Genomic DNA, 24,971 nt, shown 5'->3' on the forward strand with positions numbered 1-24,971 from the left:
AAGATTGGCCTTGAAAACCAAATACAATCCAAGTCAACCAAGTATATCATCAGAAGTGGAATGTGTCTGAATTAATATGTGAATTGATGTTCTTGTTGACTATGGTTTTCAATATTTTTTTCTTGTAAAACAGATACCCATTACAGTATTTCTTCCATGATACCCCTTGCGTAAAAGGTATTTGTTAGATTTATGAGACACTGCTGAAAATTCATGCACGTATTCAAAAGAACACAAGGTCATTGTATTTGAATGATATGCAAATAAGAAATAAAATAGTTAGTTAGTCATACTTCTATGAAGGTATGAGCCAGATTCTGCTGTGGATTGCCTCTGTTTTGAGCAGCTCTATCTGAAAGCTTTAGGTATTGTATAATTTTACTGTTTTCCTTAGAATCCTTATTGGGTTTACATGCCAAAATCTTGGTTGCAGGGAAACTTCAGGGGTGACTTCTATGAAAACAAAGTAGGAGCTGTCCTGTATCAGGAAGAATCAGCTCAAGCTGGTTCAAAGATGGATCCACACCTGGCAAAGCAGAGCCCATAATCTATGTTAGGGGCACCTCTGTGATATTCTATTTTAAAAAGATGGTAAAAAGTGTTGTGCAGCAGATTTGAGAGAGGATTGAGAAATATGGGAGAAACGACTGTACAGGCACCAAGATCAAACAAGAAGGAGAAGGAGGAGGTGTTTCAGGCATTGCAACAGAAATTCCCCTCAGCTCATGAAGAAGACTGAGGTGATACATGGTGTTGTTCCTCTGAAGCCCATGGAAGATGACTATGAAGCAGATACCCACCTGCAATCTGTGGAGCAACCTACGTTGGACCATGTCAACCATGAATGAAGCTGCAGCTCATGGAAACCCAACATATGAAAAGGTTTTTAACAGGAGACAAAGTCCATGGAGAGAAACCCAAATTATTGTGGTTTTTTGAAGGAAACTGTGGGATCCATATTGGAGCAGTCTTTTCCTGAAGGTCTCTAAACTATGACATGGAAGAAGCTGATAATGAAGCAGTTCTTGAAGCATTGTCACCCATGGGAAGGGATGTTGGAATAGTTTGGTAAGGACTGTATCCCACTGGAGGGATGTCACGCTGTGGCAGGGTACCAATGTGAAGAGGAAAGACCAACAGATATGAAGCCTTATGAACTGACTTCAACCCAACTTCTCCAGAACCCTGAGATATGTGAAGGGAGACAATTGAGAAGTCAAGAAGAAAGTTGAACCTGGAAAGGGAGTGAGTTGGGAGAGGGTAGGTGATTTTAGATTTGTTTTTAATAACTAGAAATAAATGGAACTAAATTGAATCTAATCTCTTTTGCCCATTTGCCCAGGTGAGTGAACTCCCTGTCCTTATTTCAAACCATGACCTTTCTCATTATTTTGTCTCTACTATGTCTCAATTTTGTCTCTCTGTTCTTTTGAGGAGGAGGAGTGATAGAGTGGCTGGGTGAGCACGTGGTGGCTAGCCAAGGTCAGCCCATCATAGAACCACAAAAATTTTCAATATTTACAATGATGCTGTGCACACACACACACTCTGGTGTCAGGAACCTTCTCATTTGCTGAGGAACACACATTTTCCTTCTAAAAGGATAGAATCAATGCAGTATGGCTTTAAATTCATGGAGATCTTCATGAACTAATCCTTAGCTTCTATAAATTCATGTTCGTTCCATGCAATCCAATTTTCAGTGCTAGAAAAACTTAAAATTATATGCTTTCCACAATTATTTAATAAGAAGGATCAAGGTAAGCTTTTTTCAGAAGTACATGCATCAGTGTTCAGACTGCTTTATATTGACACATATGAATACGGATTTAGCTGATTCTACTTTCAAACAGGTGCTTCATTTGTATACTAAGTCATTTCATATAACTGATTCAGTATTAAAAGTACAATAAAATACATAAGTGAGGGGTTTTTTTAAATCGTTACCTGGTAGATCTTTAAACAAGTTGATTTAAAACAAGAGTGCCTGAATAATAGAACACATTTCAGAAAGTGCTGTAATAGGGAAGAGGTCATGTTCATTAAAAAAATCCCAAAGTAGAAATATTCGTCTTTTTTGCATACATTGTCCCTCTCTTCCTTAACTGAGGATGGGAATGGCTTATGCAGATAGAAAAAAATACTAAAAGAGCTATATTTTGCTGGATTTTAGTATAGGATTGCCCTAATATTGCTAACAATTTGAATGTTACTCAACAGCCTACAGCAGATCTGCATTTTGATGCAAAGTGTTATCTCAATCATTAGAGGGTTTAGGGTATAGGCTAGGGATTAATATTTATAGCTGCCTAAAGAAGTGGAAATTAATCTCACAGTGTATCTTACGACCTGTTTTCACTCCTTATTGGAAGGGGAAAAAAAAAAAGAGATATAACAGAGTTCTGAAACACAGCTAAGACGCCGGAAACACTAAGAACCACTGAATTTTGCATGTCTGTAAGGTTAAGTTTTCTGCTCTAAAGCAGAGAGGTCAAAAACATATCAGAGTTTTGATATCTTTTTCTTTCATCAAAATTCTTTTTCAGACCTGAGAGACAGGTTTTCAAACCATGACATTATTCTGAAAAGAAAAAGTGCCAATTCTCATCCACCACTACACCATCCTTTCTCCCAGATCACAGCTCCCCAGTGAACCGAGGAAGATGTGTTGCAAGCATCGTCATACCATGAACCTTACAAGAATTTTACATTAAGTTAATAGTAAGAGAGATAGTATTGATTATGGTCTTTCTACTGTCCATCTCTGTAGAAAAAATATCTCAGACAAAGCACCAAAGAATCAGTGTTAACGGTTATGCAACCATGAATAAAGACAAGGCAATGATAAGAAAATTAAGAGATAGAATCAACATATTCATAAATCTCGAGTTTCTGTGGATTTTAAATTCCATTCCCCAACCCCATTTCACCTCTCCTTTTAAAATGATTCTTCGAAAGGTAAAATCACTAAGGAATATGATTTTCTTTTGAACATTAAAGTGAAAATATTTCTTTAATATAAACTTTAAAAGATGATTAAAAAAAAAAGTAGATGCAAAGCAATTAACTTTTTTGTTAACAAGTCAGGAATCCACATTTAAACTTAGAGAAATGAAGAAAATTCTCAACAAAGGAGAGACTCAGAAAAAAAAATCCCTCCAAAAATCCACCAGACACACTGGGCAAAGCACAAATATGGTTTCAACAATTTTTTCCTGGTTAATAACAGGATAGAATCACCTTCGTATATTTTAAACACCCCCAAATTAGATATTCTTTAGTTCAACCTTAACCTATTTTTTCCCCTCATTATTTAAGAAAAGTAAAGCAATTGTGCAAGGCCGTGTGTCACTGAACGCATATGAAACACAATGTTCATAAAAAAATTGCAGAGAGTTAAATATTCCAATAAAAGCACCATTTATTTGCTTTTATGATGTGTAAATTATTGCCCTGTTGGGAATGTGAATTGATCGAGCAGCCAGGTGGGAATTTGTCCCTCACCCAAGACAACCCACCACATCTTGCTTATATTTTGAGCTAATTGTACTCTGAAAAGGTGCATTAGCTTCATGGACTGCCTCTGATAGGCTTGGGGATGAGCTCTAAAATGTTTATCTATTTCTGTTTGTGTAAGTTTGCCCTTAAAATGGAAGTGCAAAGCAACCTTTTCCATGGCAACTGCAGCAACAAAGTTAAACTCATGCTTTATAATCCCATATACTGCCCATGACAACTTGACCTCAGAATTACCACTTTTAGCCTCTTCCCCTGTTCTTTCCAACCCTTTCGCAGAAATGCTGACTTGCTGACTTTCTTTTTCCTAGTGACAGAGATTACTTGTATTTCAGTAAATCAGTTCAGAAATCTGCTTGCTGTGACTGATAGCCTGACTGTGTGTGCTGATAGGCCAGCCTAATAAAGTATTTAATTTTTCCTAATATTTTTTTTTTTTCTCGGAATCCAAAAGAATATTTTTTTCCATTTTGAGGCCTTCATCCTTTGCAACATTTGAATGAAATTGATCAGTTGCAAAGTTTTTGATGGATAAAAGAGGAAAGAGTGTGATAGGGCAAAGACAGTTAAAATCTTGTTTTCTAAAAACCCAGGAGAATCTAAGAAAAACCTATCAGAAGCAAATCACTAGAAAAATTGCAGCTAGACACAACCCATTCATATTGCAAGTACCTTCCTCAGCCATGTCTAAGTCTTTTTCTCAGTTCTTGATCTAAGGTTCAGAGTTCTTCATTAATGAGCAGTCTCTCAACTCCCTTTTGTGTAAAACCACATATTAAGACCATTTAGAAAGACAGTGGAACAGCTGTGCTCCTTTTTTTCTCCATAGCCTAATGTATATAAAGACCATGCCCCCCTCACTGATTTCCATAATCAATAAATTAGATACTTTATGCCCCTTTCTTGTGTGTCCTTTTTTGTTGTTTGCTTGTTTGGGAGGTGGTTTTGTGGTTTTTTGGGATTTTTTTTTTCTTAATTATTACTTCTTATCTAACAAAATTAAGTAACTAAATATCCACAACTTGGCATTCAGCCTGAGTAGTAGTTTCCTGATAAAAATATTCCTAGGAAGTTAAAGATTTTTTTTCCCCCTATCTGGAAAGGGCATTGAACCTAGCAGTCTTTGACAAAGGCAAAGTCTCAATCAGAGAGATGTTCTTAGAGCATGACTAATGCATAGTGACAGGATCTGAGTTTTTACCAACTATCACTTACTTTTAAGTGCCATAACAGTCAGCCTATAAGTTATTCATGTCTTTTGGACTACTCTTCATTCCTCCTATTGAAGCTATGTCACTATGAAGGGAAGAATTCAAGATTTATGAGGTTAGAAAGAGTGCTGAGAAGTGAATATAGCTAAATATCTTTACAGCTGGAACATCTACTTCAAAGATGAGAATTCGATTTTCTGGGTTTCTATTCAGCTTGCTTTGACAAAGAAACATAGTTTATTTGATCATAAACATATTTTTTTAAAAAACTGGATTTCATATCAACCAGTGTGGACAGATATGCGAAGGTTCTAAGTTTATTTTTTCAAGCTTCACAAAGCTCCACAGGCTTAAAAGCTAGGCCTTGCAACTGGGAAAACAGTTTGTGCAAGTTCAGTTTGCTGAGTGCTAGAGAAAGAATTTAGGAGAATTTTTAAACCAGCAGTGGCTGAACTTCTGAGGATACATACTTCTTTGTCTTCACATATCCTGGCCTGTAACCTCCTAAGTTCAAGTGCTATACTTTCTACTATGATTCCTAGTTCTTCCACCTCTGCAAAATAAAACCTCAGTAACATCTCTTATTTCTTACAAGTTTTGGTTCTATTACCCAGACTCTCTACTTTCGAAGCCACTCTAACATAGAGATAAAGTTTTTCAAACATCTGTACTGTCATCCTTGTCGACTTGGTGAAGCCTAATTTCCTTCATGACCTACTTTCATGTTGCTAGACACATGGCACCTTGTTCACCCAGTCTTAGAAATCATTACTTTCTTGCTCCTGACAACATGTAAACCATCACAGTTAAATCCCATGTTTAAACAGATAAGCTCTCAGCTGAAGGCCATTGCCCCAACCCATTTATCCCCTGAGAAAGGAGAATGAAACAGAACATACACCAATTTCTGATGTATTCTTTAGATCTTCCTGTGTTGAGATTATTTCACACAGACAAGTGTGACTAGCCCTTTGCTGATATAATTTGCCCACTGTGGGAAAGCTTTAAATAAATACACTAGTGATGTTTACCTACTCCATGCAGGAGACAAGTCTTTGTGGTAGCTTAAGTGCATCAGCATCACTTGGGTTTTCAATGATAGCAAAGGGCATTATTTTATCTGTATTTCTGACTGAGAGTTCCCTTATGGAGAAATTTTTGAACCCGCTGAGTGATTTAAAGCAGATTTAACACAGGGGTGGAAATCTGAAAGATACTTTACTTCTAGTTTCATAGAAATAAGTGGATGGCTAGTGCTGGGACGGAGGTCTAATTATTTCAAGCTGTCAAATAACACTCCTTGCTAAGTTGTCTTATTTCTTTGGGGAAAAAGATTCAACAATTTATTTTATTGGATACAAATTTACTGAAGATTTGGTGTATTAAAATTAAATTGATTAATCAATGAAAAGACACATATGTGTATAAACAAGACTTCATTACAGCCAGTACTCTACTCAGAGGACTGCATTCTGACCTACTGAGGAAGTGAATTAATTTGTAATTTTCTCTAACATAGTAGTTTAGATTTTTATTCATTCACACTTTAAGTCTGTTTATATCTGCAAATAAATTACTGACTTTTGGTTCTCAATATATTTTAATAACATAGGTTTTAAGGGTCTAAAACATTTTAAGGCATTATGAGGAAGTAAATTTCTCATTTAAAGAGCAGAAGGTTGATATTTAAGTTTGGAACTTGTTGTTAGAATTTCTTAATGCCTATGTTGCTGTACACCATGTGATTTTCGTTGGTATCTATATGTTGAGATACTCAGCATTTCCACTGTACAGCTTGGATAACTTAGACACATTAATTGAGCTTCTCTATTCCTAACAGGGGTTTTACAATATCTAAACTATCTCACTTTAGGCACATCTATTTTCTCTAGATCTAGCTCAAACAGTCTTAATGAGTAAATCACAGATAAAATTACTAAAACCAATGAAAGTAAACTGAATATGGAACCTTTTTGAACTAGAAATGAAAATTTATGATTTGCACAATTTTTTCCACCAGGTCCGTGTCCTTCCTATATTGGGAGACCCTGAGCAGAATTCAGGGTGTGGTTTTGAGAGAGCAAGGTTGAGGGGAAGAACCATGTCCCTCTGCCTGCTGTCCATGCTGCTTTTAACACACCCTAGGATACTTCTGTATATTTAGGCTGTGAGTGTGCATTTCTAAGACAGTATTTTTTTAACAGTATTATCTGGGTGTATGTTTCCAACTAACTCTAATTACACCTAGGCTTTTTCCACTCCATGGAAATCAGTGTCAAAGAAAAATTATTTAATTTTTAATCTTTAATATACAACTTTGAATAAATTGTTCTCTTATCACTAGAAAATAACTTATTGAATATACTAAGACAGCAGTTATAACAATCAAAAAAAAAACCCCTCTTTCCTTGCCTAAATGTTCTTTGTGTATCTTAATCACTTTTGACTGAATTTTCTAGTCCCTTTATAGTCTGCACTCTACCTCCAAACAACTTGCAGATCTGTTTTGGGATGCCTTCCTCTGATTCTCAGGCTCCATAACACCAATCCTGAGTTTTTGAAGTCAGCTGCACAATGCTAGCAAACTTCACAGGAAAATTTGCCCTGTTAGCAACTACTATCAAAAGTTGAAAAAACAATCTGAAGTAGAGAAATTAGGTCCAAAGGCAGAAGTTGGTGTTAGAGTAAGCAGCACATACCGGAGCCTTAAGGAAAATTTAAGAGGATTAGTGTAAATAGCATGTGTCCGCCTGGAGGCAGAAGATTTTTTTAAAGGTCACCCAAAAGTAAACATTGCTTATGGACTTGAAATTGTCAATATATTTTTTTTTGTTACTTGCATTCTGCTTGGAACTCTAGCTATATAAGTTTTCATTAAAAAGAAAAATAGCATTTTCATGTTTTTCTTTAAGCATTGATTTAGACATTTAGGAGAATAACAATAAATTACAATATTATATAGCAGGTTAATATAACAGTAAAAATGCAGCTGTCTTCTACAGCCTTCCTTTCTTCATGGTTAAACAATATAGCTGCTACATAATGCTATATATCCTAAAATATTATTTCCATGTCTTCTAAGAGATTTTTTATTTTTCCTAAGAAATAAAAACATAACATTTTTGAAAGATTCACATTAATATATAACCAGACCATTATTTCTTTATTAATTTGATAATATCAATTATATAATTTCTGTATTGGTTCAACCTAAATGTCTTAGTTAAAATGGCTTACAAAATCAAACAGAAAGCTGAATCCAGTCTAAATTCTACTATTCTGATATACTATGTGGTCCAATAAAAGAATGAGATTATACCCCCTATTGCTAGAACTAACTCTTGAATTTTTTTAATGATATTATTTAGTGGGAAATAAATTATAAGTTCCAAAGGAAATTTACCTACTTACTGTGTTTGTAAACTACCTGTGATTCCACTCTGTTGCAGGTCTGTAGCCATAAGAGCCACAGCCTGCAATCCATCAGCCTGGAGGATTAACTTTTCTTACTATTGTTTTAGCACTCATGCCATAGAATTAATGAAGTTCACACAGAAACAGTTTTTATTTAAAGAATCTTGCACCATGTTGATAAGTTTAATGGATAGTCCTGACCTTTAAATTATAACATGCATTCAATGAATCAGCAGATTAATAGGTCATCTAGCAAACATGAGTTTTACCTCCAGTATATAAAGAACAAACATCTAACAAAATCTTATCAGATCATTGGTAAAACACTCCACACTGTACAAATAAAACATTTGTTTATCCTATTAAAATGTCAAGCTTTATTAACTAGAGGGGGTCACCAGCTAGAATTTCAACACATATGCATGTTAATGTACTGTGATATAAAGGTAAACAAGAGAACATAACCAATACATCTTGACACAAATTTATAGTCTCAAGTGTTGCTGTTCTCAGGGGAATTAATAGCTGAATGTAGTTAAACATTAAATTCCTCTAGAAGTCAGATGCCTGTGCAATATATGAACCCTGGCTCAATGCAGTCTGTGTTGTCTCACACAGGCAGCATGCTGACCTAAAGTGAAGTGGGGTAAAAGAAGCTTGTAGGAAATGTACAAAGGTAAAAGTGGCTTTGTACAGAAACTTATTTATAAGAAAATGAGGCTTTGTTCATACAAAATAGCAACAACGAATCAGAAAAAAAAAGTAAAAACAACTCTAAACGCCACTAATTTCCACTAGTCCTGTTTCACAAAGAGAAAAGCTGATGAACTTTCAGCAAATGCTCCCTGTAGGAGCATACTACCATTTACTTTTAGAGCCAAGGATTAAGAGAAGTTCTGAAGTAGAGTTAAACCCAGCAATGGCAAAAAGGAAAACACGAGACTGAATAAGGTCCCATACAACCATTTCCAAAGGGGCAAGGATAGTCTGACATGCTCTCCATGCTGAAAAATTTTATTCTACAACTGTGCACTTTGGTTGCAACAGTAAAGTTGAAAGATACAGTATTAAAACCTGCTGTGTTGAGCCTTATTACTTGATGGAAGTTATTTTCCCCAGTATACCTCAAAATAGAAGAGCTGATTCCTTTGGAAAGGCTAGACACTACAAAAGGATATGTACTACTGACAACAGGACGTGTGCCATTTTTATCTCACTGATACCCTATACATGACTAGTGTCCAGAAGGTTTTATCTGTCAAATGAAGGTTTCTGTTATGATTTATAATCTCTGTGAAGAGTAACTATGAAAAGTAAAGATGGACAAGTATTTTTTGATCTTCAGAAGAGCACACCTTTTTTGTTATTACGAACAGCAGATATTACTTTATTTGTCCATAATACTATTTAAGAATTAATATACTACCAAAACCCTCAAATTTCTTTTCCTTTCTCCATTGCTACTGTTGTTGTTACTATTATTATTACTATTAATGATCATGACCATAATAATAATATTCTTATCATCACCATAGTAGCATTTAAAATGAGTTTTATGAGTTTTAATTCTTAAACTATTCTTATGTGGACCTATGGGTTTTATACTTTTCAGATTCCCCTTCCCATCTCACAGAGAAAGCAGGGAGGGGAATGAATGAATGGCTGGGTGGCAGTTAGTTGCTGGCTGGAGTTACAAACACAACAAAACTCTAATTTTACAAGTGTGTAAGACCATATATTCAGAAAACAAACAAAACACACCCAGTTCTATTTTATTGCACTTCCTCACTAGAACCTTACTACTGTAGGCTGGCATCATCTGTAGAGTCTGTTGAAGGGCACAGTTCATACCTAGGCTTTAAAGAAGGGGTGTAATAAAAGGGTAGCAGAAGGAATCATGGAACCTGCCCTTACAGAAGCATCATCGACTAATAGAGCATGAGACTGCATCAGTATTCAAAGTGGAAAAATGTACAGTTGTCAAGTACTAGTGACCTTCTAATAAAAAAGAGGGAAAACTATAGAAAAAGAGCTTGTTACCACCTGGAGAAAACAGGTTTGATAGGTCAAAGGATCTTCTCAAGAGAAGATAAACTTGAGACAGGTTTTGTGGCTGACAAAGAAAGTTCAAAAGGAGAGTGAATACAGAAAAGCCAGCAGAACAGCTTAGATCAATCCCTTCTGTGCAATAAAAATGAAAGCCCTGATGAGTTTAAAAAAATACATCTAAAAATCAGGAACAACACTGACAAACTATTGGGAAGACAGTGATATATGTATATTCCTTCTTGAATATACATGCATATTTCTTTAGACCAATATAAAGAATGTTTTTTTATAAAGTTTTGTCTTATTTTTCAACCTTATTGTGCTCTTTAAGTAGACTTGTAAGCTAGAGGATCTGTGAAAGGAATAGCAGTGTACTTGTGAAAGGGCATAAGTTATTTGGAAGTATTCGACATGTGTCTGGTAGGGCAAGCAAATGGGTTTGATTATGGGCTAGACACCTACTTTGTAAAGTTCTGAAAAAGTGCATCTGATTAAGGTTTAGAGGAAAAGATAATGAGGACTGTAGAAAGTCAGAACTAGGTTTTATTCAGATCAAGGGAAACTTGAAAACAATGAACCGGATTTTCAGACCCTGGAGGGAGCATTTAATTAATAACTGAGATAAATTAATACACGTGAATGTCATTTACAGCTTATTTTTTCAGAGACTTAATTAACAGTACTCATATAACTATTGCAAAAATACTGTGGGATTATTTTGTTATTTCTTTTCTATTGTTTAATGCTCTTATTAATTATCTTTCTCTAAAATTAATAATTAATTTTAAAAAGTTAGAAATTATTTTGATGTGCTATGTAACTAAAAAGAAAGAAATCATACTCTTTTATTGATTTGACTTTTTAAAGGTTTTCTGCAGTATGTTCTTTAACCTAACAGCAGCAAATCATGTTGTAATGACAATACTTAGCATTGTGTAATCACTGCTTATGAGTATTAATAGCTGAGATCACAGCTTGACTGTTCCACTTAGCTGTAGTTCCACATTGCTATTCATTATAAACTGAAGGGTTACAAGAGGGAGAAGACAGAGAAGAACAAATTTTGTACTGCTTTTCACCAATATCAGTGGTTAGAAATTTTTAATCTGTAAGCATGGTATGTTTCCTGCGGTGGGAGATACACTGCAATGCAGAAATGGGCAAATTGCTACTTGCAAAAAAAAGCTACATTTTGAATCTATCTGGGAACAATGATGCTTGCTTGAGTTTTACCTGAAAGAGAAAAAGAAAAAAAAAAAGTTATTCCTCATATAAGCAGTAGGGTGTTTTTGTACTCAAGAGAAAGGAGACACAAGAATCCATGAGTTAAATAATGATGCTTTTAAGAATAACTTTTCAACTGCTACTTACATGCAGCCTAGGGTACAGAAGAAAGCAGACCTTAAAATATGAAAGTACCCAACAGCTAACAACCATCTACTTTTTCTTTCCTCCTTGAATATGAGTGAAGGGAATGTATATATCCTGTAATTGCCTTGTTATTAAACTGAATGTAATAAATATATAATTCACTTGTGTTTTTTTCTTAATACAGATGAAGAATGTGTTTTTATAAACTACATTCAAGATGTGTTAGTGAGGAAAACATTCTGCTCTATTGAGGTACGTGTTAAAGCACTAACACAAGCAACTCCTTCATGTGCTTTGGATAAGGCAGCTGTGACTGGCTGTTTTGTTCAGGAAATACAGGCACAGAATCTGATTAAAAAATAATTTATTCAGTATCTGATTTTTATGTGATCAAGTATATGAATCTGCATATTTTATTCAAATAGACAGTGACAATTATGTCTGGATAGACTGAGTTCTTTTTAGCATAGATTTTTTTTTTTTGACAGCAGTGCAGAATATTAAGATTAATGTATATATCTGTATAGCCACCAGATGTCCCTTTGTCCTTCATCGCTACCTATTTGTGCTGAACCATGCAAAATACTACTGAGCACATCTCCATGGTGTTTTTCACTATAATTGCTCTTTGGTGTTCGTTTATGCAAAATTCATTTGAAACCACAGCCAGATCTGATTACAGTTTTACAGGTAGAAAAAAATAAATTACTGAACCTATTTACTCTTAGCTGTTTACAGGTCCTAAATAGAGTCAGCAAGAGCATCTCTACGATTACATATTTTCTACAGATAATTATGCAAATGATGTCTCCATGCAGCTTACCATGCCTCCATTTGCTTTGTGATTCTTTAGGACAAATCATCTGAGACTTCATATCAGTTGTTTGGCATCCTCTGGAAGTAGAGAAGAAATAAAGAATACATCTGGGAAATATGTTCCCTTGGAAATAGGTGCACAAAAACTTATGTATGCCATTTTTTGCGTTCCTTGGCTCCCCATAAGATTTTCATATTGGCTGAAAAATCCACCTGTAAGTTGTCATATAAACAATACCTTTTATTTTTTAAAAAGCTGTCCTGAAAGGTCTTAATTATGCCCCATCTATTTTTTTTAATACTTAGTAAGAAAAAATATGGTAAGAAATATTTATTATATCTGTCAGCTGTACAGCTGTCCTCGAATTCTTTGAATCCCAAACACTTGCTTTAGCAAATGATGGTGAATGTTCAGGTAAATTGAATTGGTTATAATTAATAATATTAATAACTTTGGCTGTAAATAAACATTTTGTATTTTCAACAAGGCTGTTAAAGCCAAAAGTACATTTTCTCTCTGAAATGAATGTGCTTTGACATAACTTACTGATCAATTTTTGATCAGAGTTTTCCTTAGTGATGGAATAATGGCAATGCAGCAACTATGTGGGAAATGTTTTTGATGTCCTCATCAAAAGCTCCTTACTGGAAGTCTCTTCCCTTCCTTTCCCAGATATCTCTGCAGTTCTTTTCTGAGGAGGTAATGCTGGTGCATTGAAACCTGTAAATGTAAGTATGTTTTCAGGCAATAATGAAATAAAAAATTGATTGTTATTGCTCAAAATAATCAGTAAACTGATTGCATTTTTAGGAAGGAAAATATGATTGAAATTTTTTTTAAGAGATATGAAATCATAAGTGAAGCAGACTGGTTAGCTCAGTGATGACCACTGAAAATCTTCAGTATTGTTTATTATCCCTCTGTCTTCTGAAAATGAAGAAATATGGATGCTGGCATGAGGGCAAGTATCTAGAATCTAGAGCTGCATAGAGAAATTACCCTGACCATTTGTGTCTTAAGCACATGCTCAGGACTGACTGCCTACTTGGAGTTAGGGCAATTTAACAGTAATTTAACATCCTTTGTCAGATACAATCTATGACACTGAATGACAGTCTGCTGGGGATAAAGCCAGGTGGAAGTTTAGCAGTTTGCATGACTCGATGTTTGCCAGTAAGTTTATAAAAACTTGCCTGCATGCTGGTAGAGTTTCTGAACTAGTACTCTTGATTCACTGCCTATCTTGTGGTACAGAATCACAGAGTGAACTAGTTGGGAAAAGACCTTTCAGATCGTTTAGTCCAGCCTATGACCTAATACCGCCTGATCAACTAAACCATAGCAGTCAGTGCCATGTCTAGTCTTTTTTTAAACACCTCCAAGGACAATGACTCCATTACCTTCCTGGGCAGATGATTCCAGTGCCCAATCACTCTTTTAGTGAAGAACTTTTTTTCTAACGTCTAGCCTAAATTTCCCCTGGCACAGCTTAAGACTGTGTCCTTTCATTCTGTCAGTTGCTACCTGGGAGAAGAGCCTGACCCCCACCTGACTACAGCCACCTTTCAGGGAGTTACAGAGAGTGATAAGGACACCTCTGAGTCTCCTTTTCTCCAGGCTAAACAACCCCAGTTCCATCAGTTGCTCCTCACAGGGTTTATGTTCCAAGCCCTTCACCAGCCTCAATGTACTCAAGTATCTCAACATCTTTCCCAAGCTGAGAGGCCAGAAGTGGACACAGCACTCGAGGTGTGGCCTCACAGTCTGCTGCCTGGCCTTGCAAATCACTGTGCAGTAACGATCCTTTGTCTGAAACAGCCATGTGTCCAGAAACACCATTCATGAGCTCACAATCCCTAACAGATTGTATCTAGTTTCTATTTCAGGCCTTTTAGTGCATTCAAGTCTTGTATTCTTAAGGAAGTCACACTCCTAGACAAGTCCCATTTAAAAAGAGGATTCAGAGGTGAGGAGAGAGTCCTATAAACAAGTTTTTGCTTGTGTTGGATATTTCAAGCATTATCACAAAACTTACACAAAAAGAAGAGAGGTGATATCCACAGCCTTCCTCAAAGAAGATTTTGACTGCTATAGAACTGCTAAGAAACATTTTACGCATCCAGCAGTACAAAAAAAAAAAAAAAAGTCAAAAAAGAATACTTTGTGATGTGGACATTAAATAAATTGTGGGGTCAATATCACTCCTAAGTTCTAGATTTTGAAGAGGTTGAAAGTTTCCCACTTCCGTACAGAAGAGTAGGTGGGGAGTTTATAGCTGCTACTGGATTATAAAACCTAAGTCTAACTTTTCTATTAGAGATTGCTCTCTATTCCACATGGGATAACTTCAGTAATGCATTGTTTTTTATAAGAAGAAATAGATTAGTACTTTCAACTTTCTTTTAAAGTTGTTTCCCTAGAGCTAGCAATTGCTCCTGCAGTATTTCAAATGAATCTTTTATAAAAGTTTTATAACCCAGCCTATATCTCAGCTTTGATTCTACAAAGGTTTCTATATTGAAATGCTTTCCAAAGTGCCTTCACAGGTCATTTGGATCTAGCTTCTCATTTTATTTAAGCTGTTCTCTGAAAAGATAGTGGGAGCTGTTTCAATACTTTTCTGAATTCCAAACCTGCACTTTATCCATTGGATGATTTTCAGAGTCATACAGAGTATGTTCACAGTTTCTCCATTTTCCAATAAATCCCAATCTACCAGATATGAGATAAATAGACATTAGTAGATCTTCCTTGCTCAAGAAGTTGAAATGAGATTTTCAGATTTTGTGTAGGCTGTATTTTCTTCAGCCTTGTGTTTTGTTTCATGCTTACAAAAGACACTAGAAAGACTCAGACATCAGTTACTGAATGTTTTTATTTTTTCTTTGTTACCCACATCTGTCCTCTTATGGATTTTTTCCTTTCAGATATGTAAAAGATTATAAGTAAGCTTTTTATTCCCTCCTTTTGTGTGATGCTCACATCTGTCCCTTTAGTAAACAGACTTTATATCCTGATGGGATCCAAGGATGTCATCTCTGTCTGTAAATTTAGGATTTGCTTTTTTTTTTCATATTATGTGCAATGTTTCATTTTATTGAAAGTAGCATGAAAATAAAACCACTCAGAAAGCCACTGTTCTTTTCAGAATTCTACTTTTCACCTCCTGCTTCTCATGTAGGTTCAGATGTTTTAATTTAATAGGTATGTATTTACATATGTGCTCCAAGAGGGCAGGATGACCCACCTTCTGACACTGCAAACCTTTATTCATTCCTCTTTAGTTTATGCTCCCTTGATAGACTGCTTTTATGCCCTCTCATCTGCAGTATTTCAGTGCTCATTATCCCTTTAGGTCTCATATAATATTTTTTTTTCTCTGTAGTGATAACCATTTTTCTTAAACACAATTACCTTTGTGTAATCTTTATTATTCTCTAACCTTTCTGAACAGCTTAAGGTGTAGACAATATATGAAGGTAGCTCAGATTTCACTGATAGCTATTTAATTTCCTTCCTACACTTCAAAGGAGTGCTGTGAATTTAGAAAATACTGGGTTCGTGCATATAAACTCACTGCTTGTAATTTCCTCTAATGCCCATCAGAAGGTGATCTTTATTTGTATTTGATATCTTTTGTCTCCCAGACAGCATCTTTGTTTTTTAGTCTGGTGCTGGTTTCACACATTTTTTTTCTTCTTAAGCTTAAATAGCTGTTTGAATATTTTCAATTCAAATCAGGAACTGCAAGATTTAGATCTTTCCAGGCACAATTTTAACATAAAAGCGAGAGCTGAAATGGAGTAACATGAAGGAAAACAGTGCATTTAGGCCATAAAATTGTTTTCCTTCTTCCAGCTGAGTACAAGAAGATAAGGAATTCTTCTGTATCTTTTATCTTATATGTGTATCAGTGTGTCACAAGAGATAGATGAAGCTACCAGTACCTGCCCTTTACACATGGGGCCTTCCCTCTAGGCCATTTCTTCCACCCTCTAAGAGGACAACCAAACTCACTCAAAAATGGTTCATTGTTAGCAGTATATGTCTTTCAATATAAATTTGTCACAGAAGGAATTGAAGGATAAGTAGAGATCTAAGACTTCTCTGAAAATTTAAGCTCTATAAAATCTAAAGAAATAAGTTTTGTGGGGTTTTTTATTTCCTAAGCCTAAAAACTTTTGGATAGTGACACAAGTGAAGGAAAAGTAGAATTACAACAGGAATATGTACATGGGTGATAAATTGTGTATAACATACATAGTGTTTCCAAAAGGCAAATGAAGTTACAAAATGTCGGAATTACTAACAAAGTACTTGTCCAATTTTCTGACTCTATATATAATTAATAAGTATAATCCATACAGCTCATCAACTGGAAACCAGAACACAAGAGAGCTTGTGAGAAAAGATTGAAGTATTCTTTTAGTTTGTATAGTTTTAAACACAGTTTATCACAAAGTAATGATGACTGTAGAGATAACCCACGTGGCTCTGGAGAGCAGGGAAAAGAATTAAATTATCTACACAAATATTTCAAAATCTACAAATTGTTGATATGCAAGATATCTTGCAGGTAATATTTATAAAAGTGTGAACATTTTCACACATAAAAGTATATGCAACACGATTAAGGCAGAGGGAGATACCAGGTAGAAAATGATAAACCAATACTAGAAATCTGGATATGGAGAAGGAAAAACTGCAAGCAGTTAAAACACACAATTACAAAGAAGTGCAATCAGCTCTCCATTTATATAAAAAAAGTTAATATTTAAGAAGAGCTATGGCTAGGAATTGAAGTCTAAAAGTAATATCAGTAGGACATTAGGAGAAATGCAACAAATTAGTAATGCAATACAAATGAAAGACTTTGGATGGTTTGGTTGGTGGAACTTCCTCTTCTTTTCAAGACTGTCTTGTATTACCATGTAAGGTTTTTCCTATTAGTTTTGATTTATTGGTAGTATCAGTTACTAGGTTTCTTGTTAGTGGCAATGTATCCGATTTTTAAAAAGAACAAAATAATTAACAGAAATATAGCATGCATATACTTACTTGTGAAGATGACCATTACAACTCCTGTACAGTCATGCACACTTTTTGAATTACATGAAAAGAAAGAAATGTAAGCCATATGCTTGTTAATTTATTTGATATGAATATGATTTACTAAACCTGATCATTTAGCAAGGATAATATAATATTGATACTAGTTACACTACAACTTGGTACAGAAATAAATATTTTAATTCTCTGTGACACTTATGTGGATCACAGCTTACAGCTTTGTAAGCTAGATAGATTTTAAACACTGCCTGATACTCATTTTAAAATGCTTCAGAGTAAATGGTAACCTTTTCTGCAGTTAAAAAACGCTTATAAAATCTGCCTATGCTTTTCACTAAAGTTAAATTATTGTGTACTATGAACTGTAAAACTCACATAGCTTTCTTGTCCTCAGCATTTAAAGAAGTAATGCTGTCCAATTGCAGTAGATATGATATTACATTGTAGAATATTAACAAGTCTAGCAAAAAGGTGAGATGCTTTAGAGATGCTGTAACAGGGAAAAGTGGTGTTTGGTTTTTTGGGATTTTTTTTAATAATGTAGTAAAACAGACCTGTAAATTTCTGTTAGAGGACAGTCTATGGTATAGATGTGTTTACTGTTCACTGCATACAACCTGAAGGTGCACTTAAAGCAGATGCAGGAATACAGGAGTTTAGGCCTCTTAAATTTTTATCTAGGTTACTGGAGTTTCAATGAGCATTTCTGTTCTACATTCCTGAATTTGGAGGAAATAGAAACAAGTTTTCCTTATATCTATAGCTTCCACTCAACATTTAGGAATATTTTCACTTATAATTTAGGTAGTCAATACCTGTATTAAATATATAAAGAAATGCAGTGAACTCTGACTGCTAAAAGTAGTCAGTAAGGAACAATTGTACTTTTTAAAGTAATGTTAAGCAATCACATCAGTGTGTTTCCCCATTAAAGCCCTTTCAAGAATCTCTTTAAACTAGAACACATAATGAAAATCACAATAATAAGGTTCTGAAGTTCTCTACTATTAAGCATTTCTGTTGGGACTACTGCTGTGTAGAATGTGTTGAATGATGGTAACTTTAAAATACTTCTTTGATGACCCTAATCACTAATCCATATTACACCACTGCTTTCACTCTGCATAAGAAAATCATGGTGTACCACTATCTTTTCCATATGGTTAAGTGAAAGTTTATGCTCAAGTCAGTTACACATCCACCAGAAGAAAGTTGGTGCAGTACTCATTTAATAATATCATATATGACGTATACAAACGTGAAAAACAGTAGAGTGTATTTTCTTGCTATAATGTATTTGTAACTTCATCGATTTCATGGTTCTTTCAGCTATCAGAAGTGTTAAAAAAACTGTGATACAGCTCAAAGTGACAGTTAGTTATCTACTCCTTATCTAGTGTTATGAAAGTGAAAGCTCATTAAATTAAAAAATCTAATGCAATTAAACAAAAAACAATTTAATGCAATTAAATGCATTATTTACATTAGCTTTAGAACCAAAGAGTTCAACTCACCATAAGTGACCTCTGAAACAAAAGAAAATTTAAGAAATATAAGGTGAGCTTATGAATAATATGTAGCTATCTCAGAATATAAAGTCTATTTCATTCTTTGAGAAATAAAATCTATTAAATAATAATAATAAATTCTACAATCCTAATTGTGCTTTTAAGGCTTGAAGTTGATACAAAATCTAAGATACTGTCAATCTCAAGGTTATTGTTTCCCTGAGATTCTCCTTGGGGTTGCTGTTCCCCAAGGTACTAAGGGTTCCCCCAAGGTTGCTGTTCCCTGGGAGTTTCCTTGGGGTTGCTGTTCCCAGGGGTAATAAGGTTTTCAGTCTTCTCTTTGCCCTAAGTGTTTCACACCAGAGGTAGAGACGACAAGCTGAGTCCGCCGGTGCACATTTCCAAGGTTGTTTATTCTTCATTATCTCAGTCCTTTTTCAACTCTGCCAGGCCTCCCTGGCAGGGTACCTTATCTTAGTTCTTTCTCAGCTCTGCAAGGCATCCCCAGCAGAGCAGGACACGCGGCGGACTGGGCGGATCAGAGAGCCCCGCACCTTATGTACGGTACCCTTGACCCAACCACTGTCTGAGACGTATTTTTTATTTACAAAATTTTACCAATACCTACTACCTTTACTAACATGTCAGTTCTACTCTAAGCCAATCTCTAAAACCCAACTCAGCACAAGATGGGGGACGAGAACAAGAACTAGGAGCACAGGGGCCACTCCCCAATTCCTCCATCTTGTCTCTTCAGCCCCATATGCTAAGAATCCTAATTTCTATATTTATATTCTATAATAAACCATCCACTACTTATTTCAAATTCTTAGGATTTGTGATTCTTCCTGCATGTGAGTGTTCACTCCCATGGACAGGAATCAGAGTCAGTGTCCTCCTGGGCCCTGTGTGGGTCTAACTGACCCCCCTGTACAGATCCCAGACACCCCTGTCTGGTCTCCAAACCCTCCAGGGTGGCCAGAGGGATGTTCTAGACTCCAACAGTCAAGATATTGACCATGATCTTATAAGACATAAGAAAATGGAGTTTGTGTGTTTTAGCAAAGATTTAAAAGCAATTCAGTGTATATTATCTAACTTTATATTTTAGGTTGATACTCAGATTGTGCAAAAGACTTCATTTTTTTGTATAGCTGTAAAACTAATGTGTTTATGTTATCTACATATACCTATTTCCACACACTGGACTTCAGTTATCTGTAAGAAAAATGTTAGAGCAATGAAGCACCTCTCCTATGAGGAAAGGCTGAGAGAATTGGAATTGTTCTGTCTGAACAAGAGGAGGCTTCAGAGTGACCTAATTGCAGCCTTTCAGTACCTGAAGGGAACCTAAAAGAAAGAAGAGAGACATCTTATAAGCACATGTAGATACAGGGCAAGGGAGAATGGATTCAAAAGAAGAGCAGGTTTTAATTATATGTTAGGAAAATATTCTTTACTGTGAGGGTAGTGAAGCACTGGAACAGGTTGCCCGGAAAGGCTGTGGATGTGCCATCCCTATAAAGTGTTCAAGGACAGCTTAGATGGAACTCTGAGCAATCTGCTCTAGTGGAAGATGTCCCTACTCATGTCATGGAGGTTGGAAATGATTGATCTTTAAGATCCTTTCCAATCCAAGCCATTCTATGATTCTGTGAATCCATGATTCTGTGATTCTGTACACATAGAGTCAGGAGAATCTATGGAAGTATAAATAGCATCATGAACTGGCATGACCCCCCTGTCCTGTGACACAGCTGCATCATATCCTTTTAAGTCTTGTGGTTTCCCACACAGGTTCCAGTAGCCCCTTCAGTAATCCTGAAAGTCTGATATTATTTTAGACAGATCTGCACAGGGGTCCTGGATAATAAAAAACATCTCAAATGTATTGGTCACCTGCTCTATTAAATTACATCCCTTTTTTGGTGACCAATTCTATGTTCAACCTCATCTACACAGCACCACACAGACTCTGGTGGGAAGATAGTGCTGGCTGGAACCAGATCCAGCCTCTTCTCACAGAGACCACCCATGCAGCCCCCACCCCTCCAGTCAAAATCTTGATACAAGCACCCATACACAAAAAGTGATTGCAGAGAAGTAATTGTGGGCCAAGATCAAAGTGAAATTATATGACAGAAACATGCCTGCAGACACTCCAGCCAGTGGAGAAGGAGTGGAAGGAGGTGCTCCACACACTGTGATTAATTCCCTTGGAACCCGTGGTGCAGAGCATGGTGAAGAAGCTGTGCCTCTGGAACACATGGAGACCTATGGGCGAGCAGAGATTCACCTGCAGCCCATGAAGGAACCACACAGCAGAGCAGGTGGATGCCTGAGAGGAAGCTGTGACCTTGTGGGATCCCTGTGCTGCACCAGGGTCCTGCAAGGGACCTGCAGGATGAGAAGAGGAACACATGCTGGAGAAAGTTTCCTTGTAGGACCTGTGACCCTGTGGGAGACCTACTCTGGAACAGTCTGTTCTTGAAGGACTGCACCCTGTGGAAGAGTGAGCCATGTTGCAGCAGTTCATGGAGGACTATCTCCCATGGAAGGGATCCCACGCTGGAGGAGGGAAGGACTCCTCTCCCTGAGCAGTAGGGGAAACCATGTGTGATGAACTGACCACAACCCCATTCCTGTCTCCCTTTGCCGCTGGGGAGGTGGGGCTGCAGCTGAGGCGGAGGGAGAAGGGGGGCTGGCGGCCTATTTTTACACCTCATTATCCTGCTCTGATTTTGTTAGCAATAATTCAATTAATATCTTTAATTCAAGTCTGTTTTGCCCGTGATTGTATTTGGTGAGTGATGTCTCCCAGTATTCTTCTCAACTCATTTCCCTTTGCTGTATTTTCTCTTCCCTGTCCAGCTGTGGAGAGGAGTGAGAGAAAGGTTTTGATGGATGTCTGGCATCTGGCCAGGATCAACCCACTACGGAGGTCTAGAAGTATTTATTTTACCAGAGAAAAAGGAGGTGGAATAGATAAGCTTTCAAGTTCTAACAGACCACCCTCTGCTACAGTTTTATGTATTTATGTATTAGATTTGAAAATATCAGCTCTGTACATCTTGCATTATTGTAGCATCTGAACACCATCTGTTCACAGGACTATATGACTTTATCTATATGCATACAAACCACACAAACTCTCACTCCCCCTACCTCAGTTTTTAATCTAATGTCTACCAGGTTACTGTTCTTCTCCACAAGCAAGAGAAAATGGATATCTGGTAAAATAATTTCATAAAAACCTGAAGAAAGGACAATTTCACATATGGCATTATTAAAACAATTAAATTCAAATTTTATGTACCTGTATTTTGTGGTGTATTTAGATGTTAGGAATGTTTTCGAAATCTCTGTACTAAATTCGTAAGGGAAATAATATTTTATGAACCTGGATGGATACAAGTTTACCTGATTAATATTGGCAAGACACCTTTGTATATATACAGAGAACTTCAGATGCTAGTGAAACTTCCAGACACAAATTTTAATAGTTTAAAAATTTCAGAAAACTGTAGTGCAGAAGTAGTTAAACTAGAAAGCTTTCATAATTTCTTATTTCTAACTTTTGTCTATTATCCAATTTAGATACATTAGACTTTTCTTTTTCTTCTAGAAGAAGGATTGCTGTCTAAATGTAGCTCTATTGCATATGGAATTATCTAGGCTATTATAGATATTTGCCTTTGGATATGCTGAATTTTATTAAAAATAACAAGTTAGAGGATGAAAAGAATCAAGCTGTGCTTTTTTTTCTTTTTTTCTTTTTATTTTATATATATATATATATCTTTAAGCAGAATTCTCTGTCCTTGTCCCTTCCTTTGATCTCTGTTGCAGATGGAAGCTGATGGTATCATTCGTATCATTCTCACCTTTAACCCATCTTTTGACTGCAACTATATGTTATTAGGTCTTGCTTAATGCTTATGGAAAGCTTTTGTATTTTATGTCCTGATTGGCAATTGATTGAGATGTGGCACCGTGGCTGCAGATCACATCCTCTTTGGCACTTGACTTTGGGTTCTGCGTATCCTGAACTGAACTTTGCCCAAAACTGAAGAGGGGGGCACCTCCCCAGATGATCACCAGACACCTCCAAAAAGGCCCACATAAGCACAGTGAAAAATACTATGTAAGGTTGTGCAAGCTAAATAATTATGCATTAGTTGGGAGGCAAAAATGTATCAGATGTGTGGGTTTATGCAGAATTCCATGTATAAATTCTCTAACTTTTTTATTCCTTTGCATACTTGATTTGTGGAAAACATTCACCTTGTACCCTGCACAGAATAAACAATGTCTCCTTTCTAAACCTGATTCTGCCTGTGTTGAGAGAATTGCTAAAATACAGCACTACTTCCAGAGCAGGTGGAAGCTAAGTAGTATGCTGAGGTAGGTCACCTCAAATAATATCCAAATACCATGTTTAGGAAAGTGAATTTACTTTGAAATATCTTAAACAGTGTCTATCTAAAAAAACTGAGCAGTCTTCACTTACAGTATAGAACACTGAGCAATCTTTACAAAAATAAAAGTAAATGCGACAGCAAAGTCATTTGTTTTAGAAGTGATCATCATGAACTCAGAGGAAGTCATAGGACATTCTCTTAAAAAAAACCCTCCTGTTCCAATACTCAACCTAATTTCACATTCACATATACAACATAAGCTGGGAACTTAAAAATACTAGATGGTTGCTAGATAATCAAAGGCAGAGTGTATCTTTCATTTTGACAGCAGAGTCCCTTTGCTTTTCTCTTTTACAGGATAAACCTAGCTCAGCTGTTGTAGTTTAAATTTATGGGGGGTCCCCGGGGAGTGCCCCCCGGAGACCCCCGGGGTCTTATGGGGTCGTGGTGTTCCCGCGCTGGCAGGCAAAGAGACTCAGATGCCGGTGGGGTGCTGATGAGGTGAGGATTTATTCACTGAGGGAGAGGGGAAGGGAAGGGGGGAGGGGGGAGGGGGAAGGGGGAAGGGGAAGGGGAAGAGGGAACATCCGGAGGCCTCCAGGGGGAGAGGGGCAAAGAGGGCGAGACCCCTTGCCTTAGCATTCTTATCACAGAGGTTCAAAGGGGCGCGGTAACATTCTCCAGTCAATGAGGTTACAGATACAGGATACTGCAGGGAGGGTACAGACTTGGGATAAACCATACATTTTCCAGGGGTGAGCCAGAGCAAACCATTTCCATAGAATGCAATTCCACACTCAGCTGTGTGATCAGAGCCTCAATTTTCCTCTTTCCCAAGCTGGAAATTGTGTGGACGCCAGCCAATTCATTATATATGGTTTCCTCAGGACAGAATCACAGAATATGTTAAATGGAAGGGACCCACAAGGATCATTGAAGTCCAACTCCCAGCCCTGCACAGAATCACAGCACATGCCTGAGAGCATTGTCCAACTGCTTCTTGAACTCTGTCAGGCTTGATGCTGTGACCACTTCCCTGGGGATCCTGTTCCAGTGTCCAATCACCCTCAGTGTGAAGAACCTTTTCCTAATATCCAATGTAAACCTCCCCTGACACAGCTTCAGGGCATTCCTCAGGCCCTGTCACAGAGAAGAGATCAGTGCCTGCCCCTCCTCTTCCCTTTGAGAAGGTGTTGCAGTCTGCAATGAGATCTCCTCTCAGTCTCCTCCAGGCTGGAGACCAAGTGATCTTAGCTGCTCCTCACACAGCTTCCCCCAAACCTTTCCCTGTTTTAGCAGCCTTCCTTTGTGTGCTTCCCAATAGCTTTCTGTCTTATATTGTGGCACTGAAAACTACACACATAACTTGAGGTGAGGTGCACATAACCAGCGCAGACTAGAGCAAGACATTCACCTCCCTTAAATGTATAAAATTAATAATGCTTTAGATGTGCTTACTTCAGTCTATTAGCCATAAAGACACCCTTGGGTAGCTCAGATGGAGACACTGAAATCATCTGCTTTTATCAGATGAATCTCATACAAAGTGTCTTTCTGAATTCAAATCTGCTGCTAATTTCCATTGCAATAAGTT

The 24,971-nt window shown here is 36.7% G+C and overlaps 1 long non-coding RNA gene across 1 annotated transcript in view; it reads right to left on the minus strand.

Annotated features, from left to right (window-relative positions):
• Positions 1-10,468: 10,468 nt before the first annotated feature.
• The window catches only part of LOC134548633 (uncharacterized), a 28,711-nt gene continuing 14,208 nt past the window's right edge, over positions 10,469-24,971 (minus strand). Inside the window, exons 3-4 of the long non-coding RNA XR_010079837.1 lie at positions 12,385-12,455; positions 10,469-11,423 (exon numbers count right to left, since the gene is read on the minus strand). This is a non-coding gene — a long non-coding RNA (uncharacterized LOC134548633). The remainder of the gene's footprint in view (positions 11,424-12,384; positions 12,456-24,971) is intronic.

Source organism: Prinia subflava, chromosome 3 (assembly GCF_021018805.1).
Source record: "Prinia subflava isolate CZ2003 ecotype Zambia chromosome 3, Cam_Psub_1.2, whole genome shotgun sequence".
Lineage (NCBI taxonomy): Eukaryota > Metazoa > Chordata > Aves > Passeriformes > Cisticolidae > Prinia > Prinia subflava.